Source organism: Amia ocellicauda, unplaced genomic scaffold (assembly GCF_036373705.1).
Source record: "Amia ocellicauda isolate fAmiCal2 unplaced genomic scaffold, fAmiCal2.hap1 HAP1_SCAFFOLD_59, whole genome shotgun sequence".
In the NCBI taxonomy this organism is placed as follows: domain Eukaryota; kingdom Metazoa; phylum Chordata; class Actinopteri; order Amiiformes; family Amiidae; genus Amia; species Amia ocellicauda.
In genome coordinates this window covers 456,312-477,088 of record NW_027102989.1, presented here as the reverse complement: position 1 = coordinate 477,088, position 20,777 = coordinate 456,312, and the positions used below count along the sequence as shown (strand labels likewise).

Below are 20,777 nucleotides of genomic sequence, written 5' to 3'. Positions count from 1 at the left end.
TGGGCTACAACAGCAGAAGACCCCACCGGGTACCACTCATCTCCACTACAAATAGGAAAAAGAGGTGAGACATTCAGATGGTAGAGTCAGAATTTGGCGTAAACAGAATGAGAACATGGATCCATCATGTCTTGTTACCACTGTGCAGGCTGGTGGTGGTGGTGTAATGGTGTGGGGGATGTCTTCTTGGCACACTTTAGGCCCCTTAGTGCCAATTGGGCATCGTTTAAATGCTACGGCCTACCTGAGCATTGTTTCTGACCATGTCCATCCCTTTTTGACCACCATGTACCCATCCTCTGATGGCTACTTCCAGCAGGATAATGCACCATGTCACAAAGGTCGAATCATTTCAAATTGGTTTCTTGAACATGACAATGAGTTCACTGTACTAAACTGGCCCCCACAGTCACCAGATCTCAACCCAATAGAGCATCTTTGGGATGTGGTGGAACGGGAGCTTCGTGCCCTGGATGTGCATCCCACAAATCTCCATCAACTGCAAGATGCTATCCTATCAATATGGGCCAACATTTCTAAAGAATGCTTTCAGCACCTTGTTGAAGCAATGCCACATAGAATTAAAGCAGTTCTGAAGGCGAAAGGGGGTCAAACACAGTATTAGTATGGTGTTCCTAATAATCCTTCAGGTGAGTTCATCGTAGCTCTTAATACTCTCTTTCTGTCTGGAGGAGATATAATTGAAGTATTGTACACGTACCCGGCTACTTTCAACACCCATTGCTGCACTGATATTTTTCCCTCCATTTTTCTTTATCCATTTTTTTTTTGCTGGAAGTTCCGTCAATACCCACCAGCCTTTAAGAGACATCATGCAGCCAGGCTTTTTGGCTTGCAGCCACACCGTCCTGAACGCGCCCGATCTCGTCAGATCTCGGAAAATAAACGGGGCAGGGCCTGGTCAGTACTTGGATGGGTGACCTCCTGGAAATTCCAGGTGCAGCAAGCTTTTTCGTCTCCTGGGTAACTTCATCGTAGCTCTTAGTACTCTCTTTCAGTCTGGAGGAGATATTATTGAAGAATTGTACACATACCCGGCTACTTTCAACACCCTTTGCTGCACTGATATTTTTCCCTCCATTTTTTTTTTTTTTTTTTTTTTTTTTGCTGGAAGTTCCGTCAATACCCTCCAGCCTTTAAGAGACATCATGCAGCCAGGCCTCTCGGCTTGCGGACACAAAGTCCTGAACGCGCCCGATCTCGTCAGATCTCGGAAACTAAACGGGGCAGGGCCTGGTCAGTACTTCGATGGGAGATCTCCTGGAAATACCAGGTGCTGCCAGCTTTTTACGTCTCCTGGGGAACTTCATCGTAGCTCTTAATACTCTCTTTCTGTCTGGAGAAGACATAATTGAAGAATTGTACACGTACCCGGCTACTTTCAACACCCTTTCCTGCACTGATATTTTTCCCTCCATTTTTCTATTTTTTTTTTTTTTTTTTTTCTGGAAATTCCGTCAATAACCGCCAGCCTTTAAGAGACATCATGCAGCCAGACATCTCGGCTTGCGGCCACACCGTCCTGAACGCGCCCGATCTCGTCAGATCTCGGAAGCTAAACGGGGCAGGACCTGGTCAGTACTTGAATGTGAGACCTCCTGGAAATACCTGGTGCTGCAAGCTTTTACGTCTCCTGGGTAACTTCAGCGTAGCTCTTAATACTCTCATTCAGTCTGGAGGAGATATAATTGAAGTATTGTACACGTACCCAGCTACTGTCAACACCCTTTGCTGCACTGATATTTTTCCCTCCATTTTTCTATTTATTTATTTTTTATTTTTTGCTGGAAGTTCCGTCAATACCCGCCAGCCTTTAAGAGACATCATGCAGCCAGGCCTCTTGGCTTGCGGCCACACCGTCCTGAACACGCCCGATTTCGTCAGATCTCGGAAGCTAAACGGGGCAGGGCCTGGTCAGTACTTGGATGGGAGACCTCCAGGAAATACCAGGTGCTGCTAGCTTTTTCGTCTCCTGGGTAACTTCATCGTAGCTCTTAATACTCTCTTTCTGTCTGGAGGAGATATAATTGAAGTATTGTACACGTACCCAGCTACTGTCAACACCCTTTGCTGCACTGATATTATTCCATCCATTTTTCTTTTTTTTTTTTTTTTTTTTTGCTGGAAGTTCCGTCAATACCCTCCAGCCTTTAAGAGACATCATGCAGCCAGGCCTCTCGGCTTGTGGCCACACTGTCCTGAATGCGCCCGATCTCGTCTGATCTCGGAAGCTAAACGGGGAAGGGCCTGGTCAGTACTTTGATGGGAGACCTCCTAGAAATACCAGGTGCTGCAAGCTTTTACGTCTCCTGGGTAACTTTATCGTAGCTCTTAATACTCTCTATCTGTCTGGAGGAGATATAATTGAAGAATTGTACATGTACCCGGCTACTTTCAACACCCTTTGCTGCACTGATATTTTTCCATCCATTTTTCTTTTTTTTTTTTTTGCTGGAAGTTCCGTCAATACCCGCCAACCTTTAAGAGACATCATGCAGCCAGGCCTCTCGGCTTGCGGACACAAAGTCCTGAACGCGCCCGATCTCGTCAGATCTCGGAAACTAAACGGGGCAGGGCCTGGTCAGTACTTCGATGGGAGATCTCCTGGAAATACCAGGTGCTGCCAGCTTTTTACGTCTCCTGGGGAACTTCATCGTAGCTCTTAATACTCTCTTTCTGTCTGGAGAAGACATAATTGAAGAATTGTACACGTACCCGGCTACTTTCAACACCCTTTCCTGCACTGATATTTTTCCCTCCATTTTTCTATTTTTTTTTTTTTTTTTTTTTGCTGGAAATTCCGTCAATAACCGCCAGCCTTTAAGAGACATCATGCAGCCAGACATCTCGGCTTGCGGCCACACCGTCCTGAACGCGCCCGATCTCGTCAGATCTCGGAAGCTAAACGGGGCAGGACCTGGTCAGTACTTGAATGTGAGACCTCCTGGAAATACCTGGTGCTGCAAGCTTTTACGTCTCCTGGGTAACTTCAGCGTAGCTCTTAATACTCTCATTCAGTCTGGAGGAGATATAATTGAAGAATTGTACATGTACCCGGCTACTTTCAACACCCTGTCCTGCACTGATATTTTTCCCTCCATTTTTCTATTTATTTATTTTTTATTTTTTGCTGGAAGTTCCGTCAATACCCGCCAGCCTTTAAGAGACATCATGCAGCCAGGCCTCTTGGCTTGCGGCCACACCGTCCTGAACACGCCCGATCTCGTCAGATCTCGGAAGCTAAACGGGGCAGGGCCTGGTCAGTACTTGGATGGGAGACCTCCAGGAAATACCTGGTGCTGCAAGCTTTTACGTCTCCTGGGAAACTTCATCGTAGCTCTTAATACTCTCTATCTGTCTGGAGGAGATATAATTGAAGTATTGTACACGTACCCGGCTACTTTCAACAGCCTTTGCTGCACTGATATTTTTCCCTCCATTTTCCATTTTTTTTTTTTTTTTTTTTTGCTGGAAGTTCCGTCAATACCCGCCAGCCTTTAAGAGACATCATGCAGCCAGGCCTTTTGGCTTGCGGCCACATTGTCCTGAACGCGCCTGATCTCGTTAGATCTCGGAATCTAAACGGGGCAGGGCCTGATCAGTACTTGGATGGGAGACCTCCTGGAAATACCAGGTGCTGCAAGCTTTTTACGTCTCCTGGGTAACTTCATCGTAGCTCTTAATACTCTCTTTCTGTCTCCAGGAGATATAATTGAAGAATTGTACACGTACCCGGCTACTTTCACCACCCTTTCCTGCACTGATATTTTTCCCTCCATTTTTCTATTTTTTTTTTTTTTTTTTTGCTGGAAATTCCGTCAATACCCGCCAGCCTTTAAGAGACATCATGCAGCCAGGCATCTCGGCTTGCGGCCACACCATCTTGAACGCGCCCGATCTCGTCAGATCTCGGAAGCTAAACGGGGCAGGACCTGGTCAGTACATGAATGTGAGACTTCCTGGAAATACCTGGTGCTGCAAGCTTTTACGTCTCCTGGGTAACTTCATCGTAGCTCTTAATACTCTCTTTCAGTCTGCAGGAGATATAATTGAAGAATTGTACATGTACCCGGCTACTTTCAACACCCTTTGCTGCACTGATATTTTTCCATCCATTTTTCTTTTTTTTTTTTTTGCTGGAAGTTCCGTCAATACCCGCCAACCTTTAAGAGACATCATGCAGCCAGGCCTCTCGGCTTGCGGACACAAAGTCCTGAACGCGCCCGATCTCGTCAGATCTCGGAAACTAAACGGGGCAGGGCCTGGTCAGTACTTCGATGGGAGATCTCCTGGAAATACCAGGTGCTGCCAGCTTTTTACGTCTCCTGGGGAACTTCATCGTAGCTCTTAATACTCTCTTTCTGTCTGGAGAAGACATAATTGAAGAATTGTACACGTACCCGGCTACTTTCAACACCCTTTCCTGCACTGATATTTTTCCCTCCATTTTTCTATTTTTTTTTTTTTTTTTTTTTGCTGGAAATTCCGTCAATAACCGCCAGCCTTTAAGAGACATCATGCAGCCAGACATCTCGGCTTGCGGCCACACCGTCCTGAACGCGCCCGATCTCGTCAGATCTCGGAAGCTAAACGGGGCAGGACCTGGTCAGTACTTGAATGTGAGACCTCCTGGAAATACCTGGTGCTGCAAGCTTTTACGTCTCCTGGGTAACTTCAGCGTAGCTCTTAATACTCTCATTCAGTCTGGAGGAGATATAATTGAAGAATTGTACATGTACCCGGCTACTTTCAACACCCTGTCCTGCACTGATATTTTTCCCTCCATTTTTCTATTTATTTATTTTTTATTTTTTGCTGGAAGTTCCGTCAATACCCGCCAGCCTTTAAGAGACATCATGCAGCCAGGCCTCTTGGCTTGCGGCCACACCGTCCTGAACACGCCCGATCTCGTCAGATCTCGGAAGCTAAACGGGGCAGGGCCTGGTCAGTACTTGGATGGGAGACCTCCAGGAAATACCTGGTGCTGCAAGCTTTTACGTCTCCTGGGAAACTTCATCGTAGCTCTTAATACTCTCTATCTGTCTGGAGGAGATATAATTGAAGTATTGTACACGTACCCAGCTACTGTCAACACCATTTGCTGCACTGATATTTTTCCATCCATTTTTCTTTTTTTTTTTTTTTTTTTTTTGCTGGAAGTTCCGTCAATACCCGCCAACCTTTAAGAGACATCATGCAGCCAGGCCTCTCGGCTTGCGGCCACACCGTCCTGAATGCGCCCGATCTCGTCAGATCTCGGAAGCTAAACGGGGCAGGGCCTCGTCAGTACTTGGATGGGAGACCTCCTAGAAATACCAGGTGCTGCAAGCTTTTACGTCTCCTGGGTAACTTTATCGTAGCTCTTAATACTCTCTCTCTGTCTGGAGGAGATACAATTGAAGTATTGTACATATATCCAGCTACTGTCAACACCCTTTCCTGCACTGATATTTTTCCCTCCATTTTTCTTTTTTTTTTTTTTTTTCTTGCTGGAATTCCGTCAATACCCGCCAGCCTTTAAGAGACATCATGCAGCCAGGCTGCTTGGCTTGCGGCCACACCGTCCTGAACGCGGTCGATCTCATCAGATCTCGGAAGCTAAACGGTGCAGGGCCTTGTCAGTACTTGGATGGGTGACCTCCTGGAAATTCCAGGTGCTGCAAGCTTTTTCGTCTCCTGGGTAACTTCATCGTAGCTCTTAATACTCTATTTCTGTCTGGAGGAGATATAATTGAAGAATTGTACACGTACCCGGCTACTTTCAACACCCTTTGCTGCACTGATATTTTTCCATCCATTTTTCTTTTTTTTTTTTGCTGGCAGTTCCGTCAATACCCGCCAGCCTTTAAGAGACATCATGCAGCCAGGCATCTCGGCTTGCGGCCACACCGTCCTGAACGCGCCCGATCTCGTCAGATCTCGGAAGCTAAACGGGGCAGGACCTGGTCAGTACATGAATGTGAGACCTCCTGGAAATACCTCGTGCTGCAAGCTTTTACGTCTCCTGGGTAACTTTATCGTAGCTCTTAATACTCTCTATCTGTCTGGAGGAGATATAATTGAAGTATTGTACACGTACCCAGCTACTGTCAACATCCTTTGCTGCACTGATATTTTTCCATCCATTTTTCTTTTTTTTTTTTGCTGGCAGTTCCGTCAATACCCGCCAGCCTTTAAGAGACATCATGCAGCCAGGCATCTCGGCTTGCGGCCACACCGTCCTGAACGCGCCCGATCTCGTCAGATCTCGGAAGCTAAACGGGGCAGGACCTGGTCAGTACATGAATGTGAGACCTCCTGGAAATACCTCGTGCTGCAAGCTTTTACGTCTCCTGGGTAACTTTATCGTAGCTCTTAATACTCTCTATCTGTCTGGAGGAGATATAATTGAAGTATTGTACACGTACCCAGCTACTGTCAACATCCTTTGCTGCACTGATATTTTTCCATCCATTTTTCTTTTTTTTTTTTTTTTTTTTTTTTTTTTGCTGGAAGTTCCGTCAATACCCGCCAACCTTTAAGAGACATCATGCAGCCAGGCCTCTCGGCTTGCGGCCACAACGTCCTGAACGCGCCCGATCTCGTAAGATCTCGGAAGCTAAACGGGGCAGTACCTGGTCAGTACTTGGATGGGAGACCTCCTGGAAATACCTGGTGCTGCAAGCTTTTACGTCTCCTGGGTAACTTTATCGTAGCTCTTAATTCTCTCTTTCTGTCTGGAGGAGATATAATTGAAGAATTGTACATGTACCCGGCTACTTTCAACACCCTTTGCTGCACTGATATTTTTCCCTCCCTTTTTCTATTTTTTTTTTTTTTTTTTTTGGTGGAAGTTCCGTCAATACCCGCCATCCTTTAAGAGACATCATGCAGCCAGGCATCTCGGCTTGCGGCCACACCATCCTGAACGCGCCCGATCTCGTCAGATCTCGGAAGCTAAACGGGGCAGGACCTGGTTAGTACATGAATGTGAGACCTCCTGGAAATACCTAGTGCTGCAAGCTTTTACGTCTCCTGGGTAACTTTATCGTAGCTCTTAATACTCTCTATCTGTCTGGAGGAGATATAATTGAAGAATTGTACATTTACCCGGCTACTTTCAACACCCTTTGCTGCACTGATATTTTTCCCTCCCTTTTTCTATTTTTTTTTTATTTTTTTTTGCTGGAAGTTCCGTCAATACTTGCCAGCCTTTAAGAGACATCATGCAGCCAGGTCTCTTGGCTTGCGGCCACACCGTCCTGAACGCGCCTGATCTCATCATATCTCGGAAGCTAAACGGGGCAGGGTCTGGTCAGTACTTGGTTGGGTGACCTCCTGGAAATACCAGGTGCTGCAAGCTTTTTACGTCTCCTGGATAACTTCATCGTAGCTCTTAATACTCTCTTTCAGTCTGGAGGAGATATTATTGAAGAATTGTACACGTACCCGGCTACTTTCAACAGCCTTTGCTGCACTGATATTTTTCCCTCCATTTTCCTTTTTTTTTTTGTTTTTTTTTTGCTGGAAGTTCCGTCAATACCCGCCAGCCTTTAAGAGACATCATGCAGCCAGGCCTCTTGGCTTGCGGCCACACCGTCCTGAACGCGCCCGATCTCGTCAGATCTCGGAAGGTAAAAGGGGCAGGGTCTGGTCAGTACTTGGATGGGTGACCTCCTGGAAATACCTGGTGCTGCAAGCTTTTTTGTCTCCTGGGTAACTTCATCGTAGCTCTTAGTACTCTCTTTCTGTCTGGAGGAGATATAATTGAAGTATTGTACACGTACACGGCTACTTTCAACAGCCTTTGCTGCACTGATATTTTTCCCTCCATTTTTCTTTTTTTTTTTTGCTGGAAGTTCCGTCAATATCCGCCAACCTTTAAGAGACATCATGCAGCCAGGCCTCTCGGCTTGTGGCCACACCGTCCTGAATGCGCCCGATCTCGTAAGATCTCGGAAGCTAAACGGGGCAGGGCCTGGTCAGTACTTGTATGGCTGACCTCCTAGAAATACCAGGTGCTGCAAGCTTTTTACGTCTCCTGGGTAACTTCATCGTAGCTCTTAATACTCTCTTTCTGTCTGGAGGAGACATAATTCAAGTATTGTACACGTACCCGGCTACTTTCAACACCCTTTGCTGCACTGGTATTTCTCCCTCCATTTCTCTTCTTTTTTTTTTGCTGGCAGTTCCGTCAATACCTGCCAACCATTAAGACACATCATGCAGCCAGGCCTCTCGGCTTGCGGCCACACCGCCCTGAACACCCCCAATCTCGTCAGACCTCGGAAGCTGAACGGGGCAGGGCCTGTTCAGTACTTGCATGGGAGACCTGCTGGAAATAAAAGGTGCTGCAAGCATCTTACGTCTCCTGAGTAACTTCATCGTAGCTCTTAATACTCTCTTTCTGTCTGGAAGAGATATAATTGAAGAATTGTACACGTACCCGGCTACTTTCAACACCCTTTGCTGCACTGATATTTTTCCCTCCATTTTTCTTTTTTCTTTTTTTTTTGCTGGAAGTTCCGTCAATACCCGCCAGCCTTTAAGAGACATCATGCAGCCAGGCGTCTCGGCTTACGGCCACACCATCCTGAACGCGCCCGATCTCGTCAGATCTCGGAAGCTAAACGGGGCAGGACCTGGTCAGTACTTGAATGTGAGACCTCCTGGAAATACCTGGTGCTGCAAGCTTTTACGTCTCCTGGGTAACTTTATCGTAGCTCTTAATACTCTCTATCTGTCTGGAGGAGACATAATTGAAGTATTGTACACGTAGCCAGCTACTGTCAACACCCATTGCTGCACTGATATTTTTCCATCCATTTTTCTTTTTTTTTTTTTTTTGCTGGAAGTTCCGTCAATACCCGCCAACCTTTAAGAGACATCATGCAGCCAGGCCTCTCGGCTTGTGGCCACACCGTCCTGAATGCGCCCGATCTCGTAAGATCTCGGAAGCTAAACGGGGCAGGGCCTGGTCAGTACTTGGATGGCTGACCTCCTAGAAATACCAGGTGCTGCAAGCTTTTTACGTCTCCTGGGTAACTTCATCGTAGCTCTTAATACTCTCTTTCTGACTGCAGGAGATATAATTGAAGAATTGTACACGTACCCGGCTGCTTTCAACACCCATTGCTGCACTGGTATTTCTCCCTCCATTTCTCTTTTTTTTTTTTTTTTTTTTATGCTGGAAATTCCGTCAATACCCGCCAGCCTTTAAGAGACATCATGCAGCCAGGCTGCTTGGCTTGCGGCCACACCGTCCTGAATGCGGTCGATCTCATCAGATCTCGGAAGCTAAACGGTGCAGGGCCTCGTCAGTACTTGGATGGGTGACCTCCTGGAAATACCAGGTGCTGCAAGCTTTTTCGTCTCCTGGGTAACTTCATCGTAGCTCTTAATACTCTATTTCTGTCTGGAGGAGATATAATTGAAGAATTGTACACGTACCCGGCTACTTTCAACACCCTTTGCTGCACTGATATTTTTCCCGCCATTTTTCTTTTTATTTTTTATTTTTTCTGGAAGTTCCATCAATATCCGCCAGCCTTTAAGAGACATCATGCAACCAGGCATCTCGGCTTGCGGACACACAGACCTGAACGCGCCCGATCTCGTCAGATCTCGGAAACGAAACGGGGCAGGACCTGGTCAGTACTTGGATGGGAGATCTCCTGGAAATACCAGGTGCTGCCAGCTTTTTACGTCTGCTGGGTAACTTTATCGTAGCTCTTAATACTCTCTTTCAGTCTGGAGGAGATATAATTGAAGTATTGTACACGTACCCGGTTACTTTCAACACCCTTTGCTGCACTGATATTTTTCCCTCCATTTTTCTTTTTTCTTCATTATTTTGCTGGAAGTTCCGTCAATATCCTCCAGCCTTTAAGAGACATCATGCAGCCAGGCCTCTTGGCATGCGGACACATTGTCCTGAACGCGCCCGAACTCATCAGATCTCGGAAGGTAAACGGGGCAGGACCTGGTCAGTACTTGAATGTGAGACCTCCTAGAAATACCTGGTGCTGCAAGCTTTTACGTCTCCTGGGTAACTTCATCGTAGCTCTTTATACTCTCTTTCTGTCTGGAGGAGATATAATTGAAGAATTGTACATGTACCCGGCTACTTTCAACACCCTTTGCTGCACTGATATTTTTCCCTCCGTTTTTCTTTTTTTTTTTTTTTGCTGGAAGTTCCATCAATACCCTCCAGCCTTTAAGAGACATCATGCAGACAGGCCTCTCGGCTTGTGTCCACACCGTCCTGAACGCGCTCGATCTCGTCAGATCGCGTAAGCTGAACGGGGCAGGTCCTGGTCAGTACTTGGATGGGAGACCTCCTGGAAATACCTGGTGCTGCAAGCTTTTTAGTCTCCTGAGTAACTTCATTGTAGCTCTTAATACTCTCTTTCTGTCTGGAGGTGTTATAATTGAGGATTTGTACACGTACCCGGCTACTTTCAACACCATTTGCTGCACTGGTATTTTTCCCTCCATTTTTCTTTTTTTTGCTGGAAGTTCCGTCAATACCCGCCAGCCTTTAAGAGACATCATGCAGCCAGGCTTTTTGGCTTGCGGCCACACTGTCCTGAACGCGCCCGATCTTGTCAGATCTAGGAAGCAAAACGTGGCAGGACCTGGTCAGTATTTGGATTGGTGACCTCCTGGAAAAACTAGGTACTGCAAGCTTTTTACGTCTCCTGGGTAACTTCATCGTAGCTCTTAATACTCTCTTTCTGTCAGGAGAAGATACAATTGAAGAAATGTACACGTACCCGGCAACTTTCAACACCCTTTGCTGCACTGATATTTTTCCCTCCATTTTTCTCTTTTCTTTTTTTTTTTGCTGGAAGGTCCGTCAAAACCCTCCCGCCTTTAAGAGACATCATGCTGCCAGGCCTCTCAGCTTGCAGCCACGCCGTCCTGAACGTGACCGATCTCATCAGATCTCGGAAGCTAAACAGGGCAGGGTCTGGTCAGTACTTGGATGGGAGACCTCCTGGAAATACCAGGTGCTGCAAGCTTTATACGTCTCCTGGGTAACATCATCGTAGATCTTAATACTCTCTTTCTGTCTGGAGGAGATATAATTGAAGTATTGTACACTTTGTCTTAGGGACAGTCTGGCTAGCAGTGACTGAGTGGTTGACAGAGGCTCGTGATGTCATCGCTGAGCTGTCTGTCTGTCTGTCTGTCTCTCTCTCTCTCTCTTTCTCTCTCTCTCTCTCTCTCTCTCTCTTCCTCTCAATTCAATTCATTTGTATTGTCAAAGCAATTGGACATACATACATACATATATATATATATATATATATATATATACATACATACATACATCCATACATGCTAGAAAGTCATTACTATGTTATCTTAAAGGCTAACTAAGCAGAACATATATCATTATAGAACAGAGTTCATAGGTCAACACATGGTTTTAGGGAACAGGCACGTAGGTCATACCGTTTGACAATGTCTCCAAGGTTCTCATCGTAAATAACAAACAGAAATCAAACTATCTTCTGGGCTGACCTTCTAGCTTGACCGTATCTTTCTTAAGTATACAAGAGAGAAAAACAGGTGTAAGAAAATAATTTCTAATTTTCCTTCTACACATATATACATACATACATACATATGTAGCGTTATGTTGGGTGTATTTGGATAAGAGCATTTGGGCTCTGAGCTGAAGCACTGATCTAAAGAAGACCTCTCCCCCCCCAAAGTTATCAGATTTCCTTAGCTCATCAGCTTGGAACTGGTTTGCATCAAAGTGACAGTTTTGGGGAGGATGGCACCGAGAAGAGGCCAAATAGTTTGGAATTCTGCTATGAGATGTCTGGAGAAAGGGGCCTGTAGGTGATAAAAACTCTTTGAAGTGGATGAGAGCCGAAATCCCGACATAGAGCTACGAACCCAGGCCAACCGGCATTTCCAAAAGATGGCATGGATTGACATCAGTCATAAATAAAGCCTCCCTCCAATAGGACACTGGGGGCTGAAACCGAAATCCAATCTCAAGAACTCAGGGACCAATCACCTACTGATCTGACAGACTATAAGGAACAGCGGACAGTCTTTCTCTCTCTCTCTCTCTCTCTCACCTGAACCAGAAACTCGCTGCCACAGCTCAACCTGTAGCTCTGTTGCCAGAACCGGAATCAGAAACCAACCAAGTCTTTGCCGGCAACAGAAGAGTTAAACTGGGAGAAGGAGATTGAGCGAAGAATTATTTTAAAGGACTTTATTAAATAAATAACTTCACAGACCCACCTGATCAGTGGAGTTTTACAGCTGGACAATTGACTAAGTCGACTGAATACGAAAGTGTCAGTCACTTAAATAGCTATTTGAGTCTTAAGAAACTTGACCCTTGGAACAAACAGGGCCCTGCTTTCCTCAAAGACTTCGTCTTCAAGTAACTACGGTGGAACCATGCTTACAAAGAAGATTTTGTGCACAACCTTGGAGCCTTCAAACCAATGGAAAATCTGTTTGGAAAAGACTCTACATTCGCGAAACCCCAACTTCCAGGTGCATCGACTGAGTGGAAGTTCTTGGACAAAGCCGAACCGGACTGCCTTTGTTCCAAACCACACGGACCTCGTGCCGTGTGCTGTTATCTGAGCCCGAAGCCAGAGAGGCCTCTCTGCTACGAAGTTCACATAAGTTTAACAGTTTGGAGTTTGTGATTCATGACATTTGAGAAATCAATTAGAAATGTTAATCTGTGATTCATAACTCTAGAATGTGTAATATCATTTAGTTTTCTTAAATATAAATGTGAGTTGCATTAAACTGTTTTGTTGATAATTTTAGAAATAAAATCTGTCAACGCCGAGAAATATCTTCTCATTCCTGTTTAACTGTTTAGTCTGAAATTGACACAAGTTAATAGACATTAGATTATTGGTGGCCCTGCCTATCCTTAATCATTGAATAATAATCAGTTAAGGGAAATTGTGGTAACAAATAGGATCTTTCTCGGCACCTAAACGTAAATGAGACTGATATATATATAACGAGAAGTTACCTGACATAAATACTAACCTGCGTAGTTATTTAATGTCTGACTAATAATACTAACGAGAGACTCACCTTCGTCTTACTAACCGGTATTGTAGTCAATGTGTTTATAACCTTTTTTGTTTAACGATTTGTTAAACGGAATGTACGTGCTCTGTGATGTCATAGCAGTAAGCTGAGAGAGGCTCGTCATGTCATCGCTGAGCTGGCTGGCTGGCTCTCTGTGTGTGTGTGTGTGTGTGTGTGTGTGTCTCTCTGTCTGTCTGTCTGTCTGTCTCTCTCTCTCTCTCTTACTCTCTCTCTCCCTCTCAATTCAATTCATTTGTATTGTCAAAGCAATTGGACATGCATACATACATACATACATACATATATATGGAAAATAAACAATATGTGTACATCTCTTTCTGCATTAGTGGTGCCCTCACAGATGTGCAAGTTACATGACAGACAGACAGACAGACACACACACACTTTCACACACAGATAGACAGACACAGACACACACAGACACACACACACATACTTTGACAGACAGACAGACAGACACACGCATATTATGGGTCTTTGTTGGGTAGTGAAATGGGTAGCATCAGTCGCAGTGTGGGTAATGTCAGGGAGCCAATCATAGTCCCCGTTATTTGCATATCGTGGCGCAAAGCATTCTGGGAAAAGCAACTAAACACGTTTAGTCATGTATTTGTCCATAGTTTACACATGAGATGAAAGAGACAGTATGACGTGTTGAGCACCTGGGATTCCTCATGTGTATGTGAGGGGCAGAGGAACCGGATCCCAAGTGTGCGTCCCAGGTGCTATAGGTTTCAAAGCATGCAGGGGAATAGGCACCCCACCCTGACACCTATAGAAGACTGGATAGGGAGATATAAATAGCAATGGGGAGACTCTTGTACTTGGTGTGGCTCTATCCATATAGTGGGGCCAGCAGCCACTTAGCAGGTGTAGCAATAGAAGCTCAGCCTGGGGAGACTGGATTTAGCATTTCCTCTCCATTTTGATAACTATCCATAATCATTTCTGCAAAATACTTCTATGATACCTATGTATGTTTTTTACTTGTACTATATTATACTATCAAGTATCAGTGTACACATACAATGTGACCTGTTACATTAATACAGAGGCCACGGAAGGCCAGATCACTAATAGCCACTGTCCCCTGATATTACACTTTTTTACAATCACTTTGGTACTCATTTCAGAACCTTGATGTCATTTTTCAAAACTCTAGACACTAAACTCACACCCGATGATCAAAATGCACATTTTTCAAAACTCTAACACTTTTTTACAATTGCTTGGATACAATACACATCAACCTCAGATCATTTGTTCATTGAACTAAAATGACACAACTTAACATCAAAGTATTACCATTTCAAAATGCAATTCACACATTACATCTGAGATCACTGTCTATTCATTTCATTACAAAGATCTAACTATCAATTGATACAGCTGCTCAAAATGATAAGTGACTGTTGCATTACTCTTAATGCATAATTTTATGGAAACTGACAAACAATATTCCATGTTTCGATCATGAAAGTTTCAGGATAATGAGATCCATTGACATCAATAAACGAGGAGCATGAACCAGTTGGACTACATTATCTATGGATGTAATATTTCATCATCATTCATCATCATGTAGCACTTTTCCACACCATGTTTGCAGTGTGGAAGGAAAGTTAGAAATTTTTTCTCTAATACCTGTTTTTCTCTCTTGTATACTTAAGAAAGATAAGGTCAAGCTAGAAGGTCAGGCCAGAAGGTAGTTTGATTTCTGTTTGTTATTTACGATGAGAATCTTGGAGACAATGTCAAACAGTATGATTGAAGTGCCTGCTCCCTAATCCATGTGTTGATCTATGAACTCTGTCCTATAATTATATAAATTCTGCATAGCTAACTTTTAAGATAACATAGTAATGACTTTCTGATTATAACCAGCTCTTTGATTTTTGTGTATAAAAGCTCTGACTGTTAAAATGAAGGCAGAGCGACTTTGGGATCTACTTGAGTCACTGTTCCTCTCCACGCTGCGTGTATTAAAGGCATTGCAACTAACGCTCCAACCTGGTTGAAGATGATTGTTCTTCCACATCAGATTTGACATTACTGTATGTATGCAGGCCCTTGTAATTGCTTTTCCAATACTGCCAACTGGTTATTGATGATTGATTTCACATTGTGGTACGAGTATCGAGTGAAATGAGTGCTATCCACCCCAGCAACACAGTGATAACATGGAGCCGGCAAGTCATCCAGGTCACAATAGAGGTCAAGCAGTGGGAGGAGGAAGACGTGGTGGTCAAAGGAATGGAAGGGGACATGCACCCCTTCTGAGAGGTGGTCGTGGGCCTCGTCATAGAGGAGGGCTTAGGCCTCACCAGAGAGGCAGCCATGGGCCTCATTTGAGAGGTGTTGGGGGAACGTGGTAGAGGACAAGGCCACGGACCAGACAGCGGCAGCAACAGCAAATAGTGTCCAGTGAAATCCGAGAAATAGTTGTAGAGCATGTTGTAAATCATGGAATGACCATGACTGAGGCAGCTACAATGATTCAATCAAACCTCAGAATCAACTCAGGATCAACTGTGGCCTCAATCATCAGAAATTTCCGTACTGAGAAGCGGCAAGTCTTCAGCATGCACTAAACATTAGGCTACTCTCAATTGTCAAATGACTGTATACTGCATACCAATGTGTAGCACAGAGTATAGTGTGCCTTTTGAAAGAAATGCAGACAGAGTGAAGCAGCTGATGACTGAGTATGTTCAGGTATGTTCAGTTTCAAGATGCCTCTTGTGAAAAATGGTTGTGAGAACCTGAACCTGAACACAGGGCTGATGGAAATTCAGAAGTACAGTAATCAATCCTTTGTTTTACACTAAGCCAGGTGAGGAACACTGCAGTTGACATTTTACTGTAGTTTTGTTCTTTTTTGTAGCTAATTATTGTTGCATGGCTTCAAAGAAACCTATGGTGTGATTTGATTGTATTGCATCAATACATTTCAGATTTTGTTCAATGATTCCACTGTGTCTGTAGTATTCTCTCTACTAGTCCTTTTACAGTGATGTATTTATGTGTAGTACCATAATGAAACATGTATCACATATTTTGTACTACAATATTTAATGATTGTACGAACAACTACACAGTGAAACTATCGGTATCTTCTGTGTGGGTGATCTAAATAAATGTTACTATGGTATTTCATGATAAATGAATTATTTGAACCAACAAGTCTGCAAGTGCAAGGTTTCTTTAAAGATATGAATGCACAATGCAATGTTTTGAACATTGGACAGCCTGTGTTACAAGTGATGACCGTTTTGAGTTTTGTGTCTAGAGTTTTGAAAAATGACATCAAGGTTCTGAAATTAGTGACAAAGTGATTGTAAAAAACTGTATATTCATCCTATTTCATGTGCTCTTTTAAAATGTACTTTTCTTTTTTATGTTGCCATTTCTGTTCTACCAATGTTTCAGTTGTTAGCCAAAGATTGACAGAGTACATCTCATACACACAGGCCAGACAGCAAGGATTTCTTTTTGAAATTCAATTACAAATGCTGCATGAACTCATCAATACGATTAGAGCTCCTGAAAGCAATATAACTAACTCACTCTACAGCATCTCATTAGCAGTGAAAAGAAACCAAGAAAGTTGGGACAGTCGACTGTTTACCACTATGTAACATCACCTTTTCTTTTAATAACACTTATTAAGCACTTGGGCACTGAAGACACCACTTGGTTAAGTTTAGCAAGTGGGATTTCCCCCCATTCATCCATTATGCATTTCCTCAGCTGCGCAACTGCACAGGGCCTTCGTTGTCTTAATTTGCACTTCATAGTGCGCCACACATTCTCAATTCGGAGACAGGTCAGGACTGCAGGCAGGCCATGCTAGCACCCGCACTCTCTGCCTACGCAACCATGCGCTTGTAATCTGGGCAGAATGTGGTTTGGCGTTATCCTGCTGAAAAATGCAGGGATGTCCCTGGAAAAGACGATGTCTGGATGGCAGCATATGTTGCTCCAAAATGTGTACATCTCTTTCTGCAAAAATGGTGCCCTCACAGATGTGCGAGTTACATGACAGACAGACACTCATACACACTGTCACACCCACACACACACACACACTTTCACAGACAGACACACGCACACACACTCACTTTCACACAGAGACAGACACACAAACACAGAGACAGACACACACACACTCACTTTCACACAGAGACACACAAACACATACACTTTCACACAGACACACACACACATACATACATACATACATACATATATAAGGAAAAGAAACAATACATTTAAAAATCACAAAAAGATGTAATAAAGTACAGAAAATCTAAATGTAATAAAATGTGATCTTTAATACACACAAATATGTATGGCTGGTCGGATGCGTCTTGGACTCGGGTTCCTCTTCATTACGTATAATGCTTTTGCCTTTTGCTATAGCTTTCCGTGGAGGGGATCGTGGGTGAGTCTGTACCATTCTTGGGAGGCTCTGCCTTGTTGGGGCGGAGCTGTGATCCAGGTGAACAGCAGATCGGACATAGGTGGGCATGTGGGCGGAGGAGGAAGGCCGGTCAAGCAAATAAGCTTGCTAAGGTACGCAGCAGCAGCAAGCAGCCCCACCATCCAGTCAGCCAGCCAGTCTGGCTGGCAGTGACTGAGTGGTTGACAGACGGCAAGCAACGGAATGTACGTGCTCTGTGATGTCATAGGAGTCACCTGAGAGAGATGTTTGTGATGTCATCGCTGAGCTGGCTGGCTCTGTGTGTCTTGCTGGCTGTGTGTGTGTGTGTGAGAGAGAGAGAGACTTTTTGACTTTTATCAGACTTCATTGCCTGTTTGCAACACGCAATAATTCATACAAAAGAAAATAAATAAATAAATAAAAAATAGTGTTCCCCTTTGTTTGTCTCCCCCCAACAAGCATTAACTCCGCCACTGATCTGTACACTTTTAAAGAAAGCAACCCAATACACACAACAAAACAACCATCAAATACTAAACCCTATAAATGAATTACATAATAAAAACCAACTCCCCGTCATACAATTCACAAAGGGCATCATTAATACACCAGACCTGTTCAAAACTCTCCAAATCATTCATCAGCCTGTAATAGTTAAACTCTAGTCTGACTCTGCACTTGACCAGCATGGCAAACACTCTCACTGCATCCTCACTGCCCTCCCCACACACTCTGTTCTTCCTAGTCTTATAGACGGCCATTTTAGCCTGGCCCAGCAAGAAGTTTACCAGCTGGTCCACATGTTTGGTCTTTCTGGTGTATCGCGCCCCTAAAATAAAAACCTTTGTGTTAAAAATCAGGTTAAGATCAGTAAAAAGACGAGTTAAAAGACTAAAAATGGGTGACAACCGAGAGCAAGTGCTGAAACAGTGAAACACGGTCTCTCTCTGAGCACAGAATGGGCAGGCGTCGGACACAGCAGGGTTAAGAACAGTAATAAAAGAATTGACAGCAATAATGGTGTGTAACACCCTCCACTGCAGATTGCCAGCTCTCTTATTGAGGGGGGCTTGTACAGGCTTCTCCAGGCGGGCGCAGTGTCTTCCCCCAGCCCCAGCCTGTAAAGTAATTTTAGGAATCACAAAGAAACAGTTGAAAGTGCTAAATAAGTATTTTGATGCACCATATTAATTTAGGAAATTTACATGTTGTTTTTCATCAGCTTCTGTATCTGATGGCTCCACATCACTGGCTGGATTGACAGCAACGACACTCTAAAAAAAGAAGTGTTAAGTTTGAGCATTCAGGACTTGTTTTGAAGATCCTGAATATCACTGGTCCACAATTTATCTGTGAAACTATGGGTTAATCTCCATATACAAAATACTTTTCACACACACTTTAAATTTACAACTAAATTTACATGTTGATGTCTTTCGTCAGCTTCTGTATTTGATGGCTCAATATAACTGGTTGCATTAACAGCAACGGCACACTACAAGAAAATAACATTATATTTAAACATTCAGGACTGGTTTAGCATCACCTCGAATATCCCTAGCCCTTGAGGTCGATTGTTATTGTGGTCTTCAAGACCAGTGCTTCTCAACCTTAGTCCTGGAGGAGGCACACTGTCTGCTGATTTTCATTACAACAACATTGTAGGTTATATCAGTGACTGTGGTCCTAAAGTACCCCTATGCCTGCTGTTTTTTTTCCAGTTGAGCTCTTAATTACCTAATTGGCTTAACTGAAGCCATTTAACCCTTTTCCTAGGTCTTTGGTTGTTGATGAGTTACAAAGAGCTGGATTGTGGCCCGCCATGACTGGAAGTGAAGAACACTCACTCTAGGCCTTTAACTTAATGTTCATATGTAGGGGCCTATCCATCTGATTTGTTTTTGCACATTTATTAACAGAAAAATTGATGGTATGTGAAATCATCTGAGCTGAAAAATATAATGTTCCACCAATAATAAAATAAATGTATTTATTAAAATTATAGAGATAATAGAATGTTCACAGATTATTAGTTCAGAAAACAAAATATTTTTTTATATCTTAAATAGAATTAACACTCAAATCAGTTGTAGGGTAAACAAGGTCTATTTTTTGGATTGATTTTATAATTATACATGTATGGCTGCATGAAGCTTACCTGAGAATCTGATATTTTAGTAACTTTGTTGCTTCTTGTTGGGTAGTCCACGTTTGCCGCCGTTCTTTTTCTGTAAATGTAAATCAAAAGGCAATAATTACATACTGTAATTAAAATACAAAAAGTATAAACATTGTATTATTATTTTTGTATCCTGTTTCTCCATCTCGATGCTGTTCTTTTTGGAATTGCATATCTAGGTTTACTTAAATACTGTTTATAAGATTGTAAACTCATCATCCAAATTTCTTCATTTGCCAAACTTTATGTAGTGCGCTTGCAGTTTCAGAAGAAGAAAAAAAACTGTAACAGATGGGATATGTAGTACTTTATACTCGAGTGGTCTATGCGATTACACCCTGTTGGTGTTATTAAGAACGCCAAGTACCAGAATGCAGAGCGGGACTGTTTTTTGTGCCGTGACTTGTCGGGGGAAAAAGGCGCAGAAAAAACGGACGAGAAGGTGAAGGTAGTATGGCGGTGATGCACGCGTTGGTGAAGTGGGAAAGCGGGGTCGACAAAGACTCTTACAGCGTGATTCCCACTGCTTGCTTTCGCAATTTTGATTTATTCAGCATTGCTGATGATGACGAAGAGACGACTCGAAACTTCAGAGCAGAGTGGAGAGACACGAACAAACCTCCAAAAGGTGGATGGCCTGTCCATGAAGCGCAGATCATTATGACTGGTAACAATGTTTATTTAAAAAAAAAAAACATTAAAGTCTTTACATGCTATTTGATATATACAATCACAGTATATTTGAAATGAATGTTTAAGTTATTAATGTGTTGTACTTCTAACATACTCTTATAACATGGTAGGTGGTGGTGAGGGCGCTAAAAACTCGTCATACTTGACTGGCATTTGTAAGAACGATTTATTGTGTGTTGTGCTTTACAATAAAATCCCCCAAATCACAAAATAAATTAAACCAGATATAATTTAACTTCAGTTTTGATTCAGTGTTGGCTGTTCATCTTAATTTGTATGGTCAAAGCACAGTATTTTTATGACAAATAAATATAATCCCCAAATATCTGTGGACATAATGCAGGGTTT

General features: G+C 43.4%; 5 non-coding genes and 27 pseudogenes across 5 annotated transcripts; all 32 read left to right on the top strand.

Moving 5' to 3' along the window:
• The first annotated feature begins 851 nt into the window (after positions 1-851).
• On the top strand, positions 852-970 carry LOC136738892 (uncharacterized; annotated as a pseudogene).
• Positions 971-1,187: 217 nt separating this feature from the next.
• LOC136739004 (uncharacterized) lies at positions 1,188-1,306 on the top strand (annotated as a pseudogene).
• A 219-nt stretch (positions 1,307-1,525) lies between these two features.
• LOC136738890 (uncharacterized) lies at positions 1,526-1,644 on the top strand (annotated as a pseudogene).
• A 220-nt stretch (positions 1,645-1,864) lies between these two features.
• Positions 1,865-1,983, top strand: LOC136738874 (uncharacterized; annotated as a pseudogene).
• Positions 1,984-2,201: 218 nt separating this feature from the next.
• On the top strand, positions 2,202-2,320 carry LOC136738862 (5S ribosomal RNA). Its single transcript, XR_010812739.1, has one exon. It is a non-coding gene; the product is annotated as a 5S ribosomal RNA (ribosomal RNA).
• Positions 2,321-2,531: 211 nt separating this feature from the next.
• LOC136739002 (uncharacterized) lies at positions 2,532-2,650 on the top strand (annotated as a pseudogene).
• Positions 2,651-2,871: 221 nt separating this feature from the next.
• On the top strand, positions 2,872-2,990 carry LOC136738889 (uncharacterized; annotated as a pseudogene).
• A 220-nt stretch (positions 2,991-3,210) lies between these two features.
• On the top strand, positions 3,211-3,329 carry LOC136738910 (5S ribosomal RNA). The gene has a single exon (XR_010812746.1). It is a non-coding gene; the product is annotated as a 5S ribosomal RNA (ribosomal RNA).
• A 219-nt stretch (positions 3,330-3,548) lies between these two features.
• On the top strand, positions 3,549-3,667 carry LOC136738926 (uncharacterized; annotated as a pseudogene).
• Positions 3,668-3,886: 219 nt separating this feature from the next.
• On the top strand, positions 3,887-4,005 carry LOC136738951 (uncharacterized; annotated as a pseudogene).
• A 211-nt stretch (positions 4,006-4,216) lies between these two features.
• On the top strand, positions 4,217-4,335 carry LOC136739000 (uncharacterized; annotated as a pseudogene).
• Positions 4,336-4,556: 221 nt separating this feature from the next.
• On the top strand, positions 4,557-4,675 carry LOC136738888 (uncharacterized; annotated as a pseudogene).
• A 220-nt stretch (positions 4,676-4,895) lies between these two features.
• Positions 4,896-5,014, top strand: LOC136738898 (5S ribosomal RNA). Its single transcript, XR_010812745.1, has one exon. It is a non-coding gene; the product is annotated as a 5S ribosomal RNA (ribosomal RNA).
• A 219-nt stretch (positions 5,015-5,233) lies between these two features.
• On the top strand, positions 5,234-5,352 carry LOC136738868 (uncharacterized; annotated as a pseudogene).
• A 216-nt stretch (positions 5,353-5,568) lies between these two features.
• Positions 5,569-5,687, top strand: LOC136738923 (uncharacterized; annotated as a pseudogene).
• A 209-nt stretch (positions 5,688-5,896) lies between these two features.
• Positions 5,897-6,015, top strand: LOC136738962 (uncharacterized; annotated as a pseudogene).
• Positions 6,016-6,224: 209 nt separating this feature from the next.
• On the top strand, positions 6,225-6,343 carry LOC136738961 (uncharacterized; annotated as a pseudogene).
• A 225-nt stretch (positions 6,344-6,568) lies between these two features.
• On the top strand, positions 6,569-6,687 carry LOC136739062 (5S ribosomal RNA). Its single transcript, XR_010812787.1, has one exon. It is a non-coding gene; the product is annotated as a 5S ribosomal RNA (ribosomal RNA).
• Positions 6,688-6,906: 219 nt separating this feature from the next.
• On the top strand, positions 6,907-7,025 carry LOC136738939 (uncharacterized; annotated as a pseudogene).
• A 219-nt stretch (positions 7,026-7,244) lies between these two features.
• Positions 7,245-7,363, top strand: LOC136738913 (uncharacterized; annotated as a pseudogene).
• Positions 7,364-7,583: 220 nt separating this feature from the next.
• LOC136738879 (uncharacterized) lies at positions 7,584-7,702 on the top strand (annotated as a pseudogene).
• Positions 7,703-7,911: 209 nt separating this feature from the next.
• Positions 7,912-8,030, top strand: LOC136738901 (uncharacterized; annotated as a pseudogene).
• Positions 8,031-8,241: 211 nt separating this feature from the next.
• Positions 8,242-8,360, top strand: LOC136738987 (uncharacterized; annotated as a pseudogene).
• A 215-nt stretch (positions 8,361-8,575) lies between these two features.
• On the top strand, positions 8,576-8,694 carry LOC136738925 (uncharacterized; annotated as a pseudogene).
• A 213-nt stretch (positions 8,695-8,907) lies between these two features.
• On the top strand, positions 8,908-9,026 carry LOC136738869 (uncharacterized; annotated as a pseudogene).
• Positions 9,027-9,246: 220 nt separating this feature from the next.
• LOC136738930 (uncharacterized) lies at positions 9,247-9,365 on the top strand (annotated as a pseudogene).
• Positions 9,366-9,580: 215 nt separating this feature from the next.
• On the top strand, positions 9,581-9,699 carry LOC136738999 (uncharacterized; annotated as a pseudogene).
• Positions 9,700-9,915: 216 nt separating this feature from the next.
• LOC136739027 (uncharacterized) lies at positions 9,916-10,034 on the top strand (annotated as a pseudogene).
• A 212-nt stretch (positions 10,035-10,246) lies between these two features.
• On the top strand, positions 10,247-10,365 carry LOC136738988 (uncharacterized; annotated as a pseudogene).
• A 205-nt stretch (positions 10,366-10,570) lies between these two features.
• On the top strand, positions 10,571-10,689 carry LOC136739030 (uncharacterized; annotated as a pseudogene).
• A 216-nt stretch (positions 10,690-10,905) lies between these two features.
• LOC136738885 (uncharacterized) lies at positions 10,906-11,024 on the top strand (annotated as a pseudogene).
• Positions 11,025-17,485: 6,461 nt separating this feature from the next.
• LOC136739048 (U5 spliceosomal RNA) lies at positions 17,486-17,600 on the top strand. Its single transcript, XR_010812774.1, has one exon. It is a non-coding gene; the product is annotated as a U5 spliceosomal RNA (small nuclear RNA).
• Positions 17,601-20,777: the final 3,177 nt, after the last annotated feature.